This window comes from Hermetia illucens, chromosome 1 (assembly GCF_905115235.1).
Source record: "Hermetia illucens chromosome 1, iHerIll2.2.curated.20191125, whole genome shotgun sequence".
Classification (NCBI taxonomy): Eukaryota; Metazoa; Arthropoda; class Insecta; order Diptera; family Stratiomyidae; genus Hermetia; species Hermetia illucens.
The window spans coordinates 50,749,792-50,769,224 of record NC_051849.1 but is presented as its reverse complement, the minus strand read 5'-3'; the positions used below and the strand labels follow the sequence as shown (position 1 = coordinate 50,769,224).

Genomic DNA, 19,433 nt, shown 5'->3' with positions numbered 1-19,433 from the left:
TTTTACGCAACTTTGTAGCTTCCCACTATGAACCAAACCAACTCTTAGGTTTACAAGGGATGTACATAATCAGGAAAGTTTGTTCCATGGTTTCGCTAGTAACTCGTTGCCTCCACCAAAGTGTCGCATCAAACATGTCCACGATAGGGTACCTCCGCATGTAGGTAAATATCAATGAAAAAAACTCCAAGGATATGCTCTTCACTAAGCCAAAACCAAGCCTCTGGCTGCATGGCTTGATGCAACTTCAACCGTCTAACCAAAGCTTTTCAAACTTTTCCGTGCGAGGATACCCCAGGAGGGTCCTTTGGATTGTTGTCGATATGAACGGATACTCATGTACAACGGAGCTTTCTAGTCCTGAGTGTTAAGCTTTCTCCATCAGCTCCAGGGAACATTGCAGCAGGACCAAGAAACAGATGAACTGAATCTTTTACTGACTACAACAGGACCGAAATCTCGGTCAAGTCGAGAGTTTACCAGTTGTGGGAGAGCAATCGGCCAGAACAGTTCGCCCAGCTTTTCAGTGATTTTCTTTCAAGTATGATGTTTATCTGAACAAGTTTTCCCAACAAGTTTTTCCCGTAATTTTCCCGTCACTCACTGTTTCATGGCAGCAATGTTGACGTCGCGTGCGGGAATGTTGATTTGATTATAATCCGCGTGTTTGTCAACCCGTTTTATATGGCTAGCGAATAGCTAGCGCACCTGACCGGGGGTGGTTATTGCTTATGTGATTTTAATTCTCCCAGTCAATGTGGTTTCTCCCTCCCTGAGGTTATATATCGGTGTAAAGTACGTGTGAGCTATAGGCCTTGGAATTGTTTCTTTCATTTCATTTGAAGAGATCCGAATTTCCCTTGATACCGGCAAGATTTTAACCCGGGAGTTGTGCGATTAATAGTCTTAATTATCTACGGATTTAGTGCAGTGCATCCCTTTTTACCAATTCAGTGGTGTTTGTAGTGTGGTCAATATCATGTGGTGTTTCTTGCTGTAGTGTACTTTTTGTGGTTGTGGCTATTCCGGCTTGTCTGCTCCGAGTTCCATTTGTTGTTTCTGTTTTTGTATTTTTTTGTAGACGGGCTAGGCATGACCTTGTTTTCGTGTTGTGAAACTGCTCCCAGCAATGTTTTCAAATTCTAAGCTGCTTTAAGGGTGATGTAGACCGGGGTGAGTTCATTATAATATTTAAAATAAATTATTTAAAATGTAGACTAAGTAGAATGTGGACTTACTAGAATTTGTTTCCGGTCGAAGGCAAGCATTCAGTATTAACACCCATAAGGAGGGAGTCAAGAGGGTAGAAAGTATACTATTGGTTTATGCTATTAGGGTATGGTGGTGGTTCTAAACGAACAACTATGCTTCATCCGTTCTATAAATATTTTAAGTACACCTATAAATATATTTCGTTTAGAATTGCTCAGAACGTTTTTTTTTTGAATTATTGGATGTTGGGGAATGAGTTCTCTTAGTAATTATTTGGCTTTGCTATTTGGCTTTAACTGCTTTATCTTACCTGTTAAGGCGTATTAAATGCTCAATATAATGTAATGGAATGGCCCACTTTTTTTCATTAGAATATCCCCAAAAAGTATCACATGTATCTGGACTGGAATTTACTCAAAAAGGGTAATGCGTTCCCTCCTTGAAATCTACCGGTTTATTAAAGTGGATAGGCATACTCACATTTTTCCTTTGAAACAAATGATTGTTTTTATTGGTTCAGAATTAAGAAAAGAAATGTGCTCTATTTTTTTACGGTGCACAAACCAATTTCAATTAAGGTGTATACGCCGGTACTTCGGTAGCCAGATTGTGACATTCTATGTTGTCCTAGGGTGCAGTCAACGTATGCGACATACTCGACTTTCAACAAACTTTTGCTTCATAGAAAATGAGAATTGTATTCTTCCATCATGAACCTCCGAAGTTTTCCAATAAATTTTTGAAATATAGCACAGTAGCTGCTCGAAAATTAGAACTCGTAGAAATTAGAAAAGCTTGAGAATTAGAGCAAACAATTTATTTACATGTGCCGCTCTGAGATTAAAATAAGTGGTTCTAATTTCTGAGCTTAGAGTTTCGTTTTCTGTTTATAAGGTCTCTTCTTATGCTTTATTTGTCATTCTTCCAATTTTTTAGGTAGAGTGGGTGAATGTGTTTACACACTAAGTGTTGGACTTCCGTAACGATAAACCGTCGAACTGCCAATGGAATACCTCCATTTGAAACATTACTTTGGGCCAGCCCCGCTTTGGCGAGCCTGCAAGTCAAGGAATTCTTTTCACCAAAGGGAGGGTAGGAGAGGAAGAGAACTGTTGATTCGATGGAACTTTATGCCATCCCGCGCCCCATAGGTCGTCCTATCTTCTCCGCAATATGAACCTGATTATAATGCGCAAAACAGGTCTATCTCTCAGCGCTCTTCAGCATCTTTCTGACAACTGTTATCCATAGTATCCCCTCGATGAGTTGACGATGAATCCCATCCCAACTTCCACAAGAAAAAAGATGTGACCGGCGTCGTCCACACCTAATTGCAAAACACACAGTCAGTGAATCTTATTCTCCCAATCTTGTCCAGGAAAGACTGAAAACCTCCATGTCTGTCTAGAAGCTGCATAAAGAAATAATCAATTTCACTATGGTACCTAAACGTTGATGGGAGCCAGGGTCGGAATCTCATTTCGCCATTTGGTTCTATCAAATGTCTGATCTAGATACAATCGCGAGGCTTTTGAATCCCCATCTAACGTATCAAGTCACCGTTGTTTCGACTGGTCTTCTGGTCGCTTACCATCGACTTCGATGTTCAGACCAATCTTGGCAAGAGAATTCTTATTAGCGCGAATTACATGGGCATACCATCGAAGACGCCTCTCTAGCAGCTTTTCCACCATCGATGCAACCACATGTCGATCGCGGATATCCTCATTTCGGATGTAATCAAAGCGTGCCATACGACTAGTTCAACGCAACATCTTCGTCTCCATTACCGCAAGGCGCCGTTCATTATCATTTATGGTCGGCTAACACTCAGAACCATAAACAGTGATAGGACGGACGACATTTCGGTAAATTTTAGATTTGAGACGTTCGTTGGCATGTCGATCACAAAGAACACAAGGTTGCGTTCATGCGTGAAGCAATTTCTTAACGCAGTTCTTCATTGGCCGATAGCACAAAAGTACAAAGTGGAGTGGTGGGAGGGTGCTTCCTTTGTGAACACTAACAGAAACACGAAGTGGTTTTGATATACCTGCCACACTTCGAACTTTACTTTCCGGACCGTGGTTGAGCAATTGAACTCAGAGCACAAGTTCTTCTGGCACTAAGTGTTGTCGTAGAGTATACCTGATGAGTTCGTAAGGCACACAGTCAAATGCTTTCTCCATATCCTGAAATGCAATGAACAGGCGGTAATGCGGTGTTTCTCCATAAGTACCCGCGAAGCGTGTATTGCGTCAGTAGTTCCGCAGTTTTTGACAAATCCGGCGAGATTTATGATTATTTTAAGGATTTCGCGAATGCGGTTGTCAAGAATGCGTGAAAAAATCTTCATGGTACGGGATTGGACGGTAATTTAAACACTCTGTTGGACTATCTTTCTTTTTCCATATTGGAACTGTGATACTTGTGGTCTTGTGACTTGCCAGTAAGACGGTACTCTAACTTCCTGGGTAACCAGATTGAAGAATCCACTGAGCCACAGTGTCGGGTCCCAGTTCTCCGCTTTCCAGAGCTCAGATGCGATATCGTTAGGTCCTACGGTTTTCCCCGATTTCATTCGTTTTATTGCTTCGTCGACTTCAGGTGCGCTGACAGGTGAAACTACTCCAAATGCCAACAATGATTGTGAAAGTGAAGGATGAACAAATTCTTCAGTTGAAATCTGCTAGAAATAGTCTCGCCATCAATCCGTGGCGGCTCCACAGTTGGTAAGCAAAGTACAGTTCTTGTCATTAACGCAACAGAAGTGTTCGATATCCTGTGTACGTTTGTTTCTGGTTTTTCCAAGTCGATACCGATCTCCCTCGCCATACCGAGTGTCCACTTTATCGTAAAGATTTTTGTAATGGCCGTTCAAGTGAAAGCGATAATTTCCTTTGCTTCCCGGTTGGCATTTCTATAAATTTGCCAATTGCGAGTGTTTTATGGTCGAGAAGTTTGTGATGGAGGGGTTTCTTTTTACGGACTTTCATTTCAACAGCGTTATTCGAAAGCCGAGTATCTCGGTTGATCTACCGCTCACCTGGTGACCCCGAGGGTTGCAGAGGTCGCTTTGTGGATCGTGTCTTTAATTTGGTTCCATGATTTTTCAGTCTTCGTAATAGTTCGTGATCAGGTAAGTGAGATAATTTCTTCTTTCTTCTCACGAAATCAGATCAGTGCGTTTCTCACGCTATTTTATCGCTTGATTCGAAAGACGGCAATCGACGGCCGGTTTTGAGGTACGATGGTCTCATAGGGAACGGCTTTGCAATCAGTGACGGTGGTAAAATATCTGCGTCTTATGAGAATATATTCGATTTGAATTTTACTATTACCACTATAAAATGTAGGAAGATGAGACCATCGTTTGATGAACCATGTATTCATAAGTACGGCTGTTAGACTAATCGAATGCGAAACACTCCAGCACCGGGCTGGCGAATTGCCTCAGTAACTCCCTCACCAATGGACACCAACTTAACACCAGAGTTCAGAAGCTCCCCAGTTGTTCTAAATCGTCAGCTTTTTTACGGACAATAATTTCCATGAGTCTATTCACGAACGCGCGATACTCGGAAGGATTACTGTCACCATCCGCTCCTCGCTCATAAAGTTGACAGTGACCATTAATCAGCTGTCCAGCTGCGAACAGGTCTTGATGCCGCTACGATCGATCTTGAACTTCTAAAGTTCATGTCGCCAACGACATACACAATGGCGTCCACGGATGCGGCAGATCATTCTTCTCTATCACGATCAATTTGCCCGAATGCATTCAGTAAAATGCAATATTCGGCGAAATTTAAGATAACAGCAAGTGTTTAAACCAAAAGGGGCAAGAAATTTAATTTATAAAGATGTATATTTAGGTGAAAGGTAGGACGGGAATTATGTAATAAAAACAAGATCATCATCACGGAGGGTTATGCTGTAGATAGCTTGAGCATTAACTCTCATTTGATTGTCAGAGGGGATTCTAGATGCGAGATAGTGATCCGAGTCTACATTGGCCCCCCTATATGTTCTGAAATTAATCAAGGCTGAGAGGTGGCGGCGTTCGATCAATACGTGGTCAATTTAGTTGAAAGTGGTCCCGTCGTTCGTGGACCGCTTTCCGCGTAAACGAGGTACTTCCAGCAACCATTCTGTGTGACACTGCTAATTGGATTATCCGCAGTCCGTTATCGTTGGTATCCCTATGTAAGCTATGGGAGCCAAAGTATCGCCTGAATACGAGCTCCGCCTCTGCTTGGTTGTTAAAATCCCCAAGTATGACTTTGATATAATACCTAGGACAGATTTCGAAAGTTTGTTCTACTGCCTCGTAGATGGTATCCTTTTCCGACTCTGCAGTCTCCTCTGTAGGGGCGTGAACGTTAACGAGGCTTATATTTCTGAATTTGCCTCGGAAGCGCAGAGGGCACAGCCTTTCGCTTATGTTTTGAAAGTCGATAACAGCAGGTTTCATTTTTTGACAGACTAGCAAACCTACTCCGAGTACATGGTTTACTGGATGTCCACTATAATGTACGGTGTAGTGGCTGTTCTCCAGGAAACTGATCCCGCATCTCCTGCAACGTTGTTACGTCAGCCCAATATTGGAACATGGTATCGGCTAGCTCCTTCTCTGTACAGGGAGCGCACGTTCCATGAAAAAATGCGAAAATCGTTATTCCGTTTTCGATGCCACGTTCGCCATTGTAATATCAGTCCAGCTCGAAGCTCCTTTTCTGGCTCCGTAACAAGTTGTTTTCCGTGTAGGGTTGTCAGCCATGCTTAACCACCAACCTGCAGGCCCAGTTTATACAATTTGTCCCGTGCGGGAGACTCGATTGCATCCTTCTTTCTCTGCAGCTTTTTGTTAAGAACCAGCTCCCGATGATCACCGCGTGGAGGTGGAATAGGACTTGGCAGTAGAGCTGTTGGCGTTGGTTCAGCAGGCGTTTCCCATGGGGAGTGAACATTCTATGTATGGTCAAAAATATTAAATATTCATCAGCAGTAATCATTTGTAGCTGCACTCCTGAAAAAGGACCCAACCCGATACGATTTATTGAAGATGCATCGTAATCTGGGCAGTACATTACCATAAGCTTCTGCGTGCAGAATATGCCTTCGTCGCATCATGTCATACATCCATAGCTAGCATGAATTATCTAAATTCACTGAATTTTGATGATACACGATGGTTAGAAAGGTCATCGGGACCAGCAAAAGGGACAATAAAGAAGACCCGAGGTAGACTTCACGATATAGAAGAAGACAAGAGAAAAGATTACAGGATTTATACATCGAGAAGAAGTAGTTACAAAGTAGGCCACATGAGCTTCGTGAATGTAGGGGGTGTCTGGGAGGAGTCGCAGGTATTGCCGATGTAAGGCAGAAAAGGCTTGAAGTTTCCGCATTTAAGCCCACAGCAGCAAGATAATACAAAATCGAACACGAATATTGATGGGATTCAAATCTAGGACAACGAAATTAAGAGGCTGTCATTCTGCACCCTCAACCATCACGATGTCAAAAGAAGGATTTTATGGTCATTAAAACAAAATACGAAAATCTTGGAAAACCAAACCCTTCTCGCTGTAAAAGCTTCGAGAACGAGATATTTGTCATTATATCTCGTTATTGTTTTTGATACTAATGGCGCCTCTGTAAATCTGGTCTTGCTTTCCCTGATGTTCAGCCCAGGATGTTGTAATGAACTCTTGTGGATCAGGGTGGTGGCGAATAGTGTTTCGTCGGAATCGTACATCAATTCACAAAAATCGAAAAGAAAATCAACAAAAACACTTGGAGTCGAAACTAGCATAGTGTCTCCTCTACGCCGAACGTAAAACTGTTCGCAAACTATAATTAATTTCCCCAAGTGCCTATCCTCGATGACGCAGGGAAAAAATTCAATACTGCAAATGGCCGTTTTTGCGATTTAGGTTTTCCACTCGACACTGACAAAACTTTTGCCTTTTTCTTCACGCTCGGTTGCCAACTTCAAAAATTTTCAGGCTATAACATCCACCAAAAATTCGTGAAACCTACATTAAACAATTAGCTATGGAAAAGTCTTTCGAGCTACAATCTCTTTAAATAAAATTTCTTTGATTGGAAAACCAAAAGCATCGTACCGTTGATGTGAATCCATTGCGAAAAACTCACGTTCTCCTTTTTATTGTGACATTCCTAAAAATCCGAGAGCTCAACTTTACAAAGGATGATGACCTAACTGCTCCTTAGCGATCCGAAATAAAATCTGTTTTTACACCAATTTAGCGGGTTCGATCCTTCCAGACAATGTTCAACGAATCCCACCCATCATTCACCTCTTCGTGAAGTTATCTAAAAGAAATATGATATATTTACAAGATATAAACAAAAAGGAAAATGTGCCTAAAATGACAACCTTGCAATAAAATCTCGCGATTTCGATTCACCGTGGTCCAAAATCCTTCTCCCTGTCAATTTGCTTCCAACAAGTCTGAAATCTAAACCAAAAATGATCTCTCTGCCCAACAACCGTCTATCGATCAGCCGGTCCCGCTAAATTTGGCATTGAATTTCTCGAGTTTATGTTGCCTACAACATGGGCAATAGCCTTGACGAATGTGGCAGGCCATTCCCTTCTATCACGATCAATTCGCCCGAATGCATTCAATAATGAGCAATATGCGGCCAATATTAAGGTTTGCACCCTATAAAATGCATTATTTGATCAAATTAATCACCAAAAAGGCGAATAAAATCCAGCTCCCATCACGAAGCCACGGCCACTACAATGTCGTTAACCGTTTAGTGTACGATTGCTTCTGTACATGATATCAATATCGTAGCATTGGCCAGCAATTGGAAGAACTTAACGACCATTGTGTCTCTCATGTTTTCTCCGGAGATTTGGGTTATTTTTGCCGATGTTACTTTAAAGGAGCATGATTGTATGCTTGTGCACTTTTCTTCTGCAGTCCATTGAAGATGTTGAATGTTGGCGACAGTGATCCGGTTGCTCTAATCTGATCTCCTATATTGAACATACATGTATGCAGTTAGACTAGTCAGTCCAAGCAAGTCTGCGGGGAGATTTATTTGTCCAATAATCGCGTAAAGTTTTACCCTGGCCTAAATGCATCATCATCATCAACGGCGCAACAACCGGTATCCAGTCTAGGCCTGCCTTGCCTTGGTTTTGCGCCGAGATCTACCAATTCAATATCTCTAAATATATAGTGAACTAAAATTCTTGAGGATTTCGTTCACAGAAATTGTGTTTCTAGGCCAATTAAATGCCTAAATCTGTTATTGCTAACAATTGCCCACATCGTTCCATATTTTCCTTATTTACACATAGCTCCGTCCTTCGAAGTCATCATCCCATAAATCGTATACAATAAAAATACTATTTATGTGAAAATTCCCTGAAAACAATACAGGCAGACATATCCTGGGTTTGTTGTTAGAAATCCTCACGGCTAAAGTCCTTATCAATCATCCGTAAAAAGCACTTGTAAATGGGATTTGGTTCCTTCCAGGAAAACAACTTTCCATTCTCTTCCGTGCAATAACGAATATCTTTATCCTTAGCAAACCAAATTTTTGCGAGTTGATTTCATTTCGATTTTCACACTCAATCGAAATGAATTGATTCGAAAACCATCTAAAAACATTTGTGCGGTCACCATGGCCGGAACGGAGCTTTATTCGGCTATGTTTGGCCCTTCGTCAATACATTCCATAATCGTGTCACATATTACTCAGATTTATGTCGATATAATTTTATGCTTCGTTACGCACCTTTTAAGGTCCACTAAGCATAAGGGTTAAATGCCAATCGATAAAATGATCGCATTGATGTGGTTTTGGCCATTTTTACGGAAAATTCTATGGACTCCGAAGGACTCTCCATTGAGGCGGTAGGTAAGCAAATATGCGTAACGGGGACAAGACGAAGCTGGCGGAATAAATGAACCTCACTCCATAGGCCATGAGAAATAGTTTACTCCGGAATTATTGGGAATCCTTGAAACCAAATTCGTGTACGGAAGCATTCAAGCTGAATTTAGTGGTTTTTCGTGATTTTCTACCTTAAGTGTAGGTGGGCTTGCCATTTTGTGGGGCAGAATGTGGTTGAGTTGGAGTTGAGTGACCGTAAATAATAGTGCGGTAACAGAAAATTAGTTGGCCTTTTTATCCATATCGCAAACAAATTGGCTTTTTCAACAGATTGATATAATAAAAGATTTTCCTGACCCCTTCGAATTCTCCCGTCGCAGGAACTTTGTGTGCATTGTACTTTGGAAATTACAGCCCAAAGGAATAAATATGTTATGAACTGCTACATTCTCGGTGAGAAGTTTGGACCATGTACTCCCTCGATCCTACGAAACGGTAACATTGTTTCGTTATCTTCGGTATCACAATAGATGGGATATTGGCCAGAATGTCCTGATTGAAAATCACTTCATTTCTATCTACACTCCCCACTTGCCTAAATGGAATATGTATACATGTCCACGTATGACTGCACTGGGGATCAACAAAAGCTTGAGAGCTGTCTCAGGTGGTTTCCAGTCCACTAAAAGGAATGCCTTATGAAAATTTCAATCGAAAAGGCGGTCCTGCAGTTGTCGATTCTATTGATTCCGTCAATTGTTTGTGTTGGATTTTCTCTAGCGGGTAAAGCTGTTGGTGGATCACGGCTTCATTTCAAGAGTTTCACAAATAACAGAAGGTAACCCACAATGCCGGGTTTTCTTGAAAAAATCAATAAGTCAAGTTGGTCTCATGAGAGCAGATGAAATTTTTACGCAATTTTCAAATTGCCTCTTTAATTTGGTGTGGAGTCATGTAGTAGGCTGTTACGTATATTATTCGATTGTATACACACACGTATATTATAGTGCAATTATAACAGTGTCAAAACTTAAATCAGGGAGAATACAACTATATACGTCCATTTAAAAAGTGAAATTGATAGATTTCAAGCTTTGCGGATGGATTCGGAAACAGAAGAGAAGAGAAGTGGTAATAGCGCGTATTCTTTTCGGAAGCCAGTAAGAGAGACAACCTTATGGCCAGCGGGGAGTATGTGCATATAGCTTGGCGGGCAGGCTCATCGTTTGCACACTTATATCATAGTGTTCTCTTGCACTCATTATATATGATTACCATTCACTCCTTGTCACCACACCTATGCACATCGTTCGCGACTACCTGAAATGCACTTCAGCTCCCCCTGTGACCTAACTACTGCCACTTCCGCCTTCAGATCACAGTGCGTATGAGTGCCAAGCCTGTGCGCAGACCAAGTTCTTCGTTCGAGAGAACGTCACGCCAGCGTACTGATACAATGAACGCAGGTATTAACGAAAGTTTGGAGATTTTGGGTAACAGTGGAGTTCCCTTTCCATGTGCTATTCTCATATAGCAACGCAGAAAAACACTAGCACATAACAATATCAACTTAATCTAGGTGTTAGATAACTGCAGACGAGGCAGCGAAAGCGGATCTACTGCTGTTAATGCGTCGGGGAAAATCCAGATCCGTACCATCGTCGGCAGAAACCAGGCTTTTTAGATTTTCAAATTGATCGACGCTTTCGATGCTCTTCTCATTAATGCAGTTAGTTAGAGTGCGATGATCGATCAGAATGAGAACCTTGGTTTTGTTGGTCTCTATGTTCAGCCCAATTCTACTTGCCTCTCTTTCCAAATCCAAAGCCAGTTGGCCGAAGTCCATGCATGACCCGGTGAAAGAGCAAACAGATGTCATCAGCGCAGCTGAGGTATTTGAGGCAAGATATCGTAGCCCATTGAATTTCTCTACCCCCTCCAGACAAGGCAACATGAAAAACATCACCGATAACAAAAAGAAACAATATCGGTGACAGGATGCAATCCTGGCGAACACCGTTTTGGATTGAATTTTGGGCCATCGTACCTCGCTTTGATGATAACTATTAGCTTCTCTGCAATGCCCCAGAACACTCCCTGTTCACACTATCGAAAGCTAAACTCCGTGCACTGTTCCGCAATAATCCGTCGGATGTAGATGTGATCAATGCAGGAGGATCCGCAGCAGAAACCAGACTGTTCCAGGTTGTTTTGGTCATTGTCTTGCACTCAATGCCACCGCATAACCATACACATATCTCTCTACTGCTACCCGCCTGAACTAGAGTTCATCATCAAGACAAGTGGAAGCTTGATCTGCTTGTTGGTAATGAATTAGCATAGAAAATGCTTCATAGATTCCGCTTTCTTCTTAGATGATGGATACGTATCACCTTTTAATATTCGTAAAGGTATGCGCTACTCATAACTTTTGGCCAGTTAAAAGAGTACTTCTGCATATTTTCCGTTTTTTTACGAGACTAAGTTTTCAGTATGTTTATTGGGTTCTGACAGCAAGAGCTTGGTGTGTCAGCCGAAGAAGAAGTCCACTTCTCATTTTTATCTGAACGTAATTTGTTTCACTTTTGTACCATGGAGGTAAAAGTATACCCAGCCAAGACTTTTTCCCGGTCTGGCCAAGTTTTTTCTGCATTTGAGGATGAGTTTGTACTTCCAATGGTTTGTAGTAAAGACATTTGCTTTTTCTAGTGGGTCACTGCATAAATTCAATTTTAGATGATTCAAAACGCCATCGCATCGTGTAATAACGTTTCTCGTGCTGTAAAAACAAAATGTTATTTGGACGCAATAATTTACTTTCAAAACACGTTTGAACAAGATGAACAACAACATAAAAAAAACAAACGTCAAATCCAACAGAGGCTCCGGTTGAGTTCCGTCCTATCATCAAACTATTCAAAAGCAAAGGCAAGGTCGTGACTGACCGTATACGTCTGAACAACTCTTCCTATTGGCGAATCATCAATCGCCACATCTAGAATACATCATCGCCATTTGTCATGAAGTTAAAGAGAGGCCAAGGCCTGGCAAATTCGAAAGAGTCACTGCCAATGTTTGAGGCGGTTGACTGGAAAATGAGGTTCGGTAAGTTCTGCCACCGCAAGAAACTGTCGTCCAAGCAGACAGTCGATTGAATATACCACGAATATCTGAATCAATCAGTAGCAGTTTGATGGGCATAGAGTTAAGGCAATCAACGATGCGCACAGCGAGGGTATATAATTGTCCTAGCCAAAGGGACTACCTTCCGCTAAACGGGTCAAGTGATGTTTGGCTGACTTGACGGCTTTCTACCGTAATCCTCCCTGATGAGGAGCACGTAGAGGGATAAAATGCCAGGTGGTTCCTTTGTCTACCAATACCCGCTGATTATGATCAAATTCAAAGGCAGCCGGATCCTGTTGAAGATCCCTATTTGCGCTGACGAAGGCCGTGGTATTGTCACTGTATAGGTGGGTGCATCATCCGCGATGCCCAGTGAAAGGTGTGAACGTGTCATGGAACACCTGGGGAATGTGGTTCTTCAGTATTTGAATGTGCGAAGACAGCCAAATACGGTTTCTACGTAACGCGAAAGCGCTTGGAACCAAATAAATAAACGGTCCACAATAATCGGCCCCCATATCCAAGAAAGGAAAGCGCCCAGTGACGCTAGGTAAAGGCTCATAAACAACCACAAATAAAAATATCAGCATATGGCATACCTACCACCCGAGACTACAGACATCATACTGACCATAAATGACCAACCAAGATAAAAAGAATCCTAAAGCAAGAAACAATATAAGGTAAGCATGCTAGTTATGTAGGCATAATATAAACGGACGGTATATATACATTCAATATGAAACAACAACAAACAATTATAATTTTATCCAGCAATATTTTAACAGGATCCAAATAAAGGACAGGGAGAAAACGACAAGAACGAACACAGCGAAAGCTGGGCCTTGTTCAATGTGAAGTACGAATGCAAGTGCCTGGTCCAGTCCACGAGCACCAATTTTTGATACGCCGAAGAGATCTCGTCGTGAAGGAGTTCAATGCCGAATACGAGGCATAGCCCTAGCAAGCGCCGAAGTTGACTTAATTGATCCAAGATCGAAATGATCATCCCGTCGATTGCTCGATAAGTAGTAACTGTCGGTATGCAAACGACAGCTGCTTATGGCACCTTGATCAAAAGTTTCTCCTTCAGTTGAAGCTGATCCAGATACGCTGGAGAACGTGACACGGCGCATTAGATCTTCAATGGGACGCAGCTTTTGAGGTTTCCTCCCTTCCTTGACACCTTCTGGCCATTATTTTGGAGGATGTCTCTAAAGAAGGCAAAGAACTAGCTGGGTTTCCGAGACCCGCTTAAGGAAGACCAATATGAGTGGCTACTAGAATTAATTCCTCAGCTAATTCGAACAACCACAAAATGCCAAAAGAAGAATTTAAGAACGAGCGAACTTCACTAGGAATTTACACTTGAAGTATAAATAAATAAATAACTCGTGTCTTAAAACCTAATAAGCTAATTTCACTAAGGATTGTGAAAGAAAAATTGAACCTACGATCAGTAAAAATCATGAAAAGGTTGAAACTATGTTCAGAGATATAACAATGGAAAAATGAGTCCAAGCTCAAAGGAAATAGAAATAGAAATAAAGAAAGTGGAACTGATAAAGAAAGAAAAAAAAAGGAAAAATAACGAAATATATCTGCGCTCAAAAAACCAAAACCAAAAATGAGCTTACGCTTAAGAAACTATGATAAAAGGTGTGCCTAGGCTCAAGAAAAACTAATGCAAACCTATGCCCAAAAGTACTATAATTAAAGAAAATAAACTAACAGGAAAAATTTCTTAACCATAACTAAAATATAAAAGAAAAAGAAATGAATCTATTAAGAAAAAATAAAATAAAAGCGAAAGCAAAAGCTAAGTGAAACTCGGTGCTCCAAAAGAAAATTTGAGGAACCTCCCCGAATCCAACGCCAAATCTCCCGCAAAACTCATGGATGGCCAAAATGCATCCCAGCCTCAAGAATTGTTTGCAACATGTGTGCAAAAAACGTCCGCCCACCGTGCTAATCAACGAAGAAGCAGCTATCGAGCTAGTACCCGACGTAGAATAGGAAGATAAATAAGCATCTGGAATCTGTGAACGAAATGAAAATTTGGGGACGGCCAGTACCGAGCTGGGGTCCCCATTATTCAACCAAATAACACACGTTGGCCCGTTACTTCCTTCCTACAAAGAGGGAAGATTAAGACGAAATCATGACGAAATCCACGTCAATTTAATCTTCGCCATTTTAAGTCGGAGAATTGACCGGAGACGAAGAATTGGGGACTGTTGGGCACAGCCTGTATACCTCTGTTTCCAATCAAATACTCACCACCAACCAATAACCTCCTCCTGACAACGACGAAAAGACGTCTCTTCAATCGCCATGAGTATCGAAACGCGAACATTTTTAATTCCATGTATGATATGATATCAGAAGCGGGATAGAGTGAATATTGGGGACGGCCAGGCACAGCCTCACGCTACGTACCCCCTTTTTCAACTTAATACGCGTTCTCGCCACTTTCTCAAACCGACACAGAAGTAAAAACGTTTTATTTTTCGACTTTCTTTATTGCTTGGATTCGGAAAGCTAATCGCATGCAAAGTATTTGGGACGGTCGGACATAACACCCCGCTATAGTTCAACAGTTCCTACCTAATAGTCTCGACACGTGCTTGCATGCCTCTGTGCTGCCCAGGCTCGGGAATGTGGGGGTCCTTTCAGCGCTTCAATTTCTCACGTGTCATCCCAGCGCGTGGATCCGCACAGGATCAACAACAACATGAGGATTATCGTAAACCTAACGAAATAAACCAAAACCCGAGTTAAAAACTGAAAAATGAAAATGAAAAAAAAAACGACAGCTCGACCGCACGGAAGATTCACAACGGATTGGCGTTTAAGGATCCCTCCCGTCCTTGACGGACCGCCTATTATTTTAGAGGATGTCCCTAAACATGTTGTTAATATCGCAAAGTCGCGGTCGCTACAGGATTCAGAATGGGAATCAGTCTGACTTGTGTCAATCCAGCTTCTAAGGAATTCGTTCACGCGATTCCAGATGATTTTAGCTAACATCCTCACAATAGCAGGTGTTGCACACAATTCCAGTGCCTATTTTCAGAATCTTAACCATCATCATTTCCCTCCACTTGTTAAGCGCATTTGCGAATGAGTGAAAGAAATAACTCTGCAGGGACTGCAGGAGCTATGCAGAAAAGTTCAGCAGGGTAACTGTCAAGATCGGCAGCTTTATTCCGTTTCAGTGCGATAATTTCGCTTCGGACTAGCGGTCCGTATCCATATTTTGGCTTGCTATCTTATCCACAAGAGGTCAAACTTCTCTGAGTATTATACGATTCAGAGCCGTCATGATCTCTTCAGGTGCTCATCGTGGATGAGAAACGGGAATTACAGTATGTATGCACTCAGATCATAGTGGTCCATTGTACTCGATTCCTCCGCCTAAGGGAATATCCCGGATTCGTTTATGTATCGCAGAATTTCCGTTAGTGGATGTGATGCTACCCGCTGCAGTTGGATCTGACGTCTAATGCGTCCATAGGCGGGGCACTCAAATAGAAAATGTTCCGTGAATTCCGCTTGCTCATATCAGGGTGGAGAATTCCTATTCTGAGCCCATCCATAGCTAGTGAACTATGTCCGGTCAAAATGCCCTTAAAGTCTTCCTATTTTTCGACAATATAAACTTTGCAGTATGTTTGTTTGGTTCTGACAGGAAAAGTTTGGTGTGTCTAGCAGCATTAAGGGTCAGCCACTTGTCATTATGGGAAGCTTGTTCCCAGTTTCTGGTAGCAGCATCAGCCAATACTGACACCCCAATTGCTGGTTCCGGTCCGGGCATGGGGGAAATTTGAATTCTCTTTTGGTAAATCATCCGAGATTTAATTTCCCTCTACACCACAATGACTGGGTATCCAGAGTAATTCCACCGTTTTGAATCTAAAAACAGTTCAAGCAGTTTCTACATTCCTGAACGGTTTTTGAAGCGAATGCCCTCAATGCCCGCCTGCCTTTCAACCGCTCGTAAATCATCCAGGTTGCCATCCTTAGGATTGGATACACTTGTGCCTGAAATACCGTTGTGTAAAGTCCACTTCTTGTTTTTACCCGAGTATTAGACTGCTGCTCAAGAACCCTCTTCTATTTTTGAGCCATCGGTGTAGAACACGTCAGTATTACCTGACACACTCTTTTGGTTCGTCTCACTTTTCTCTTCATTTCAAGATAACATCATATTCTCTACCAAACAGATGCATGGGGATCCGAGAATCGGAGGGCATCCAATGCCCTGTGCCCCCCACGTCCATTGTTTACCCATATATCTAATCAAATTAGTCTATGAGCTGCTCTCATTGCAGTTCTCTGAATAAACAAATCCAAGGGCTGCAAATTGAGTAAAGCATTAAGAGCTGCGACGGATGTCGAGCCCATGACACCGGTAATAGCAACATATATCTACATTACTACCTGAGTGTCGAGGCAAAGGTCCGCCTACACAGCCCATAAGCTTTGGGAGCCCGTTTCATTTTTATCTCTGCATGTTTGTTCCAAAGAAGCTTCTTATCTAGAATAACTCCCAGATATTTCACTTTTTCGGAGAGTTGAAGGGTTGTACCCCCCATCTCTGGAAAGCAAAGGCCATTAAGTTTCCTCCTTTTTGTAAATAGTAATGTGGTTTTATTTGGATCAAAGGATCAAATGAAAGGCGTGTTGTGTCTTTCTATACACCATTCCGAGATCTCGACCAATAGCCAGCAAAGTACGTCATCCGCATAAGCTTGAAGGTGTATTGGCAGATTTTGCAGTTCGCATAGTAGTAAGTGCAGCGATGACGTTTCTCCTCTTACCATTAACTTGGTATTGTAAGTTGACCGCAACAAGGTCCTTGGAACAGAATTGTCTAAGCATGGTTGCCTCTAACAATTTTGACATCAGAATGCAGGCCTTCGGTCTTGAGGATCTCTCATCGAAGAAGATCTTAGTCCGCTTGACTGATCCAATACCACAGATTCTGTTAAAATGAACCCATGGCTCTTGAACCAGAACTATATAAGGACAGTCCTGCAACTTTGCCAGCTTTGTCGCCAGTAGATAGGACGAGGCTTTGGCATGCTACAGGTTAATTTGACTAACTCAATGTTTGCCATAAGTGCAGTTTAATATGAAAACCGCTGCTAACTGAAAAGTCTTCTGCATTCAGTGTGCATCTCACCGGGGTTACCAGAAAGTGAGGCCCTTCCGTCGAAAGCTCCGCTTCCTTGCGTCCGATTTCTCTAGATTTCACCACTTTTGGTGTTGTAGCAACGTCCATGTTCTCATTCCCAAGAAATTTTGCCTTCTTTCACAGTGCCTTCTATTGTCGTCGACTGGGAGCCCTCCCAAGTTCACGGTGTCCGGGCTGCATGGATCTGTTTCCACATACCAGCGTTAGACTAGTTGCGTCCACATTAGCAGCAACCCTTTCTTCCGTTTTTTTTTGATACAGGCGGAGGAGAAGGTTCTGACAGGCAAGTCTGTAGTCCTTTCGGCTAAACTTTCCTTCTGCACCGCCTTCCTCTCCCGTATTTTGGAAGAGTTAGGCAATAGTGTCACCGACAGGCCGGTCGTAGGTTTCTAGTCCTCTCATTAAGGGAGTTGCTGTACTATCTTTTCTGGCCGACCGCGCGTAGACAGCGGGTGTAGGTTTTCCACTGAAGTGGGGAGCCTGTTTTTCACAGATTTCTCTGTGGTGGAACATGAATTAGGTGAGGCCTCCAAAATCCGTGTCTCGGCCATGACCTGATTTCTCAAAGTCGCTGGTGTAGTAGTGATCATATCGCAATGTCAAAATTTTAACCAACATAAATTAGAGATTTGTTAAAACTCATTCTAGCCCATAATCCCTTTGACTCGTTATTATAGGTCCAGCGTTAACGTCTCTCACAGGCCCATCGATGCGGTGTACGGAGGTCAGATCGTTGCTATTTGCGACAGGTTCTGTTTTACTCGATAGGATAATGGTGCAATTCCTTTTGTTGCGGTCTTCACAACCATTGGAGCCAGAGCTTCATAAAATCTTTAAAGTCTAATTGTCGAAAATACAAACTTGCAGATTTTTTAATTATGATAGGAACTCTGCAAAGCAAAACTTGAGTGCTGCCGAATATACTAGTTTGTTGGCCTTTTGCAAAGTCCTAAACATTTGCGGGCTTATGAATTATTATCGTAGTTAAAATTTTCCATTCTGCCATAAATATCATCCACAAGTTTTCCAAGGTTGTTCAATTACTTTTCCATACAATAAGGACACAGAATTTTCAGTACAATGTCTGCGTCTGGAACTCCTGCTCAACAGAATTTGGGAATTTAGCGTAAATTTTGTTATTTACAAGTGTCAAGGTTCCTGCTCTGTTCGCCTTGGCACCTTTCCAACATCGCAATAGTTGCTGTGAAACGGTTTTAAATTCTGACTAAAATATGTGAGTTTAAGCTGAAAAATAAGTAATGGACATCGATCTCGAATATCCCAATTATTAATTCCAATAATAATAACAATTCTGCGATTATATTTGAAACAGAATACCAGAATGCAAATAGACCATAATATTGAATTTCGTCCACAAATGCTAGCCCTCCTGCGGTTACGCTGTGGTTTCGGCAGACAATCGATCCACCATATCCTAAGGACATTACAACTTTGCCTTTAACAGAATTATGGGCCAGACATTTCTTTTGTCGATACATCTTCCAAGATAATCCTATCATTTCACTTCAAGTCCTTTACGAAATATCCATGAAATTCTGTCGAAAAGTGAATTTGCTTCATTTTTTCTTTCCAAGAAGGAAGAGATAAAAAGACAAGACATGAAACTTTCAGATAAGAAAGTTTTCAATATGTTATGTCGAATCCAAGCAAGTCCTTTCTTATTTCATTTATCCATATTTCTTAAAGCTTTCCGTTTTGGTTTTGAACAAATTATGTATTAGCCTTGGCAGGAATTTTTGCTTTCACATTCTATCATGTACAGAGAAACATGGAGAGATTAGGGTTGATGGATTAATGCCCTTGTTTGAGAGCAGGGGAGGTAAGTATTGATATTTTTTGCTTTGGAGTACATATATTCGTATCTTGTATTGTCGTATATAGAAAGATACAAAGAGATTCGAATTCAATCGTCAGATGGATTTGTTTTCATGTGTAATTGTTGAAATATTTTGTTTCTCATTTTGAAGATTAGCACAGAGATTAAAAC

General features: G+C 41.7%; 1 protein-coding gene across 2 annotated transcripts in view; it reads left to right on the top strand.

Annotated features, from left to right (window-relative positions):
• The first annotated feature begins 475 nt into the window (after nt 1-475).
• Nucleotides 476-19,433, top strand: part of LOC119646653 (chondroitin sulfate N-acetylgalactosaminyltransferase 1) — a 345,789-nt gene continuing 326,831 nt past the window's right edge. For both annotated transcript variants that reach the window (XM_038047171.1, XM_038047172.1), the window contains exon 1: nt 476-1,173. The gene's annotated coding sequence lies outside the window, so the exon portion shown is untranslated. The remainder of the gene's footprint in view (nt 1,174-19,433) is intronic.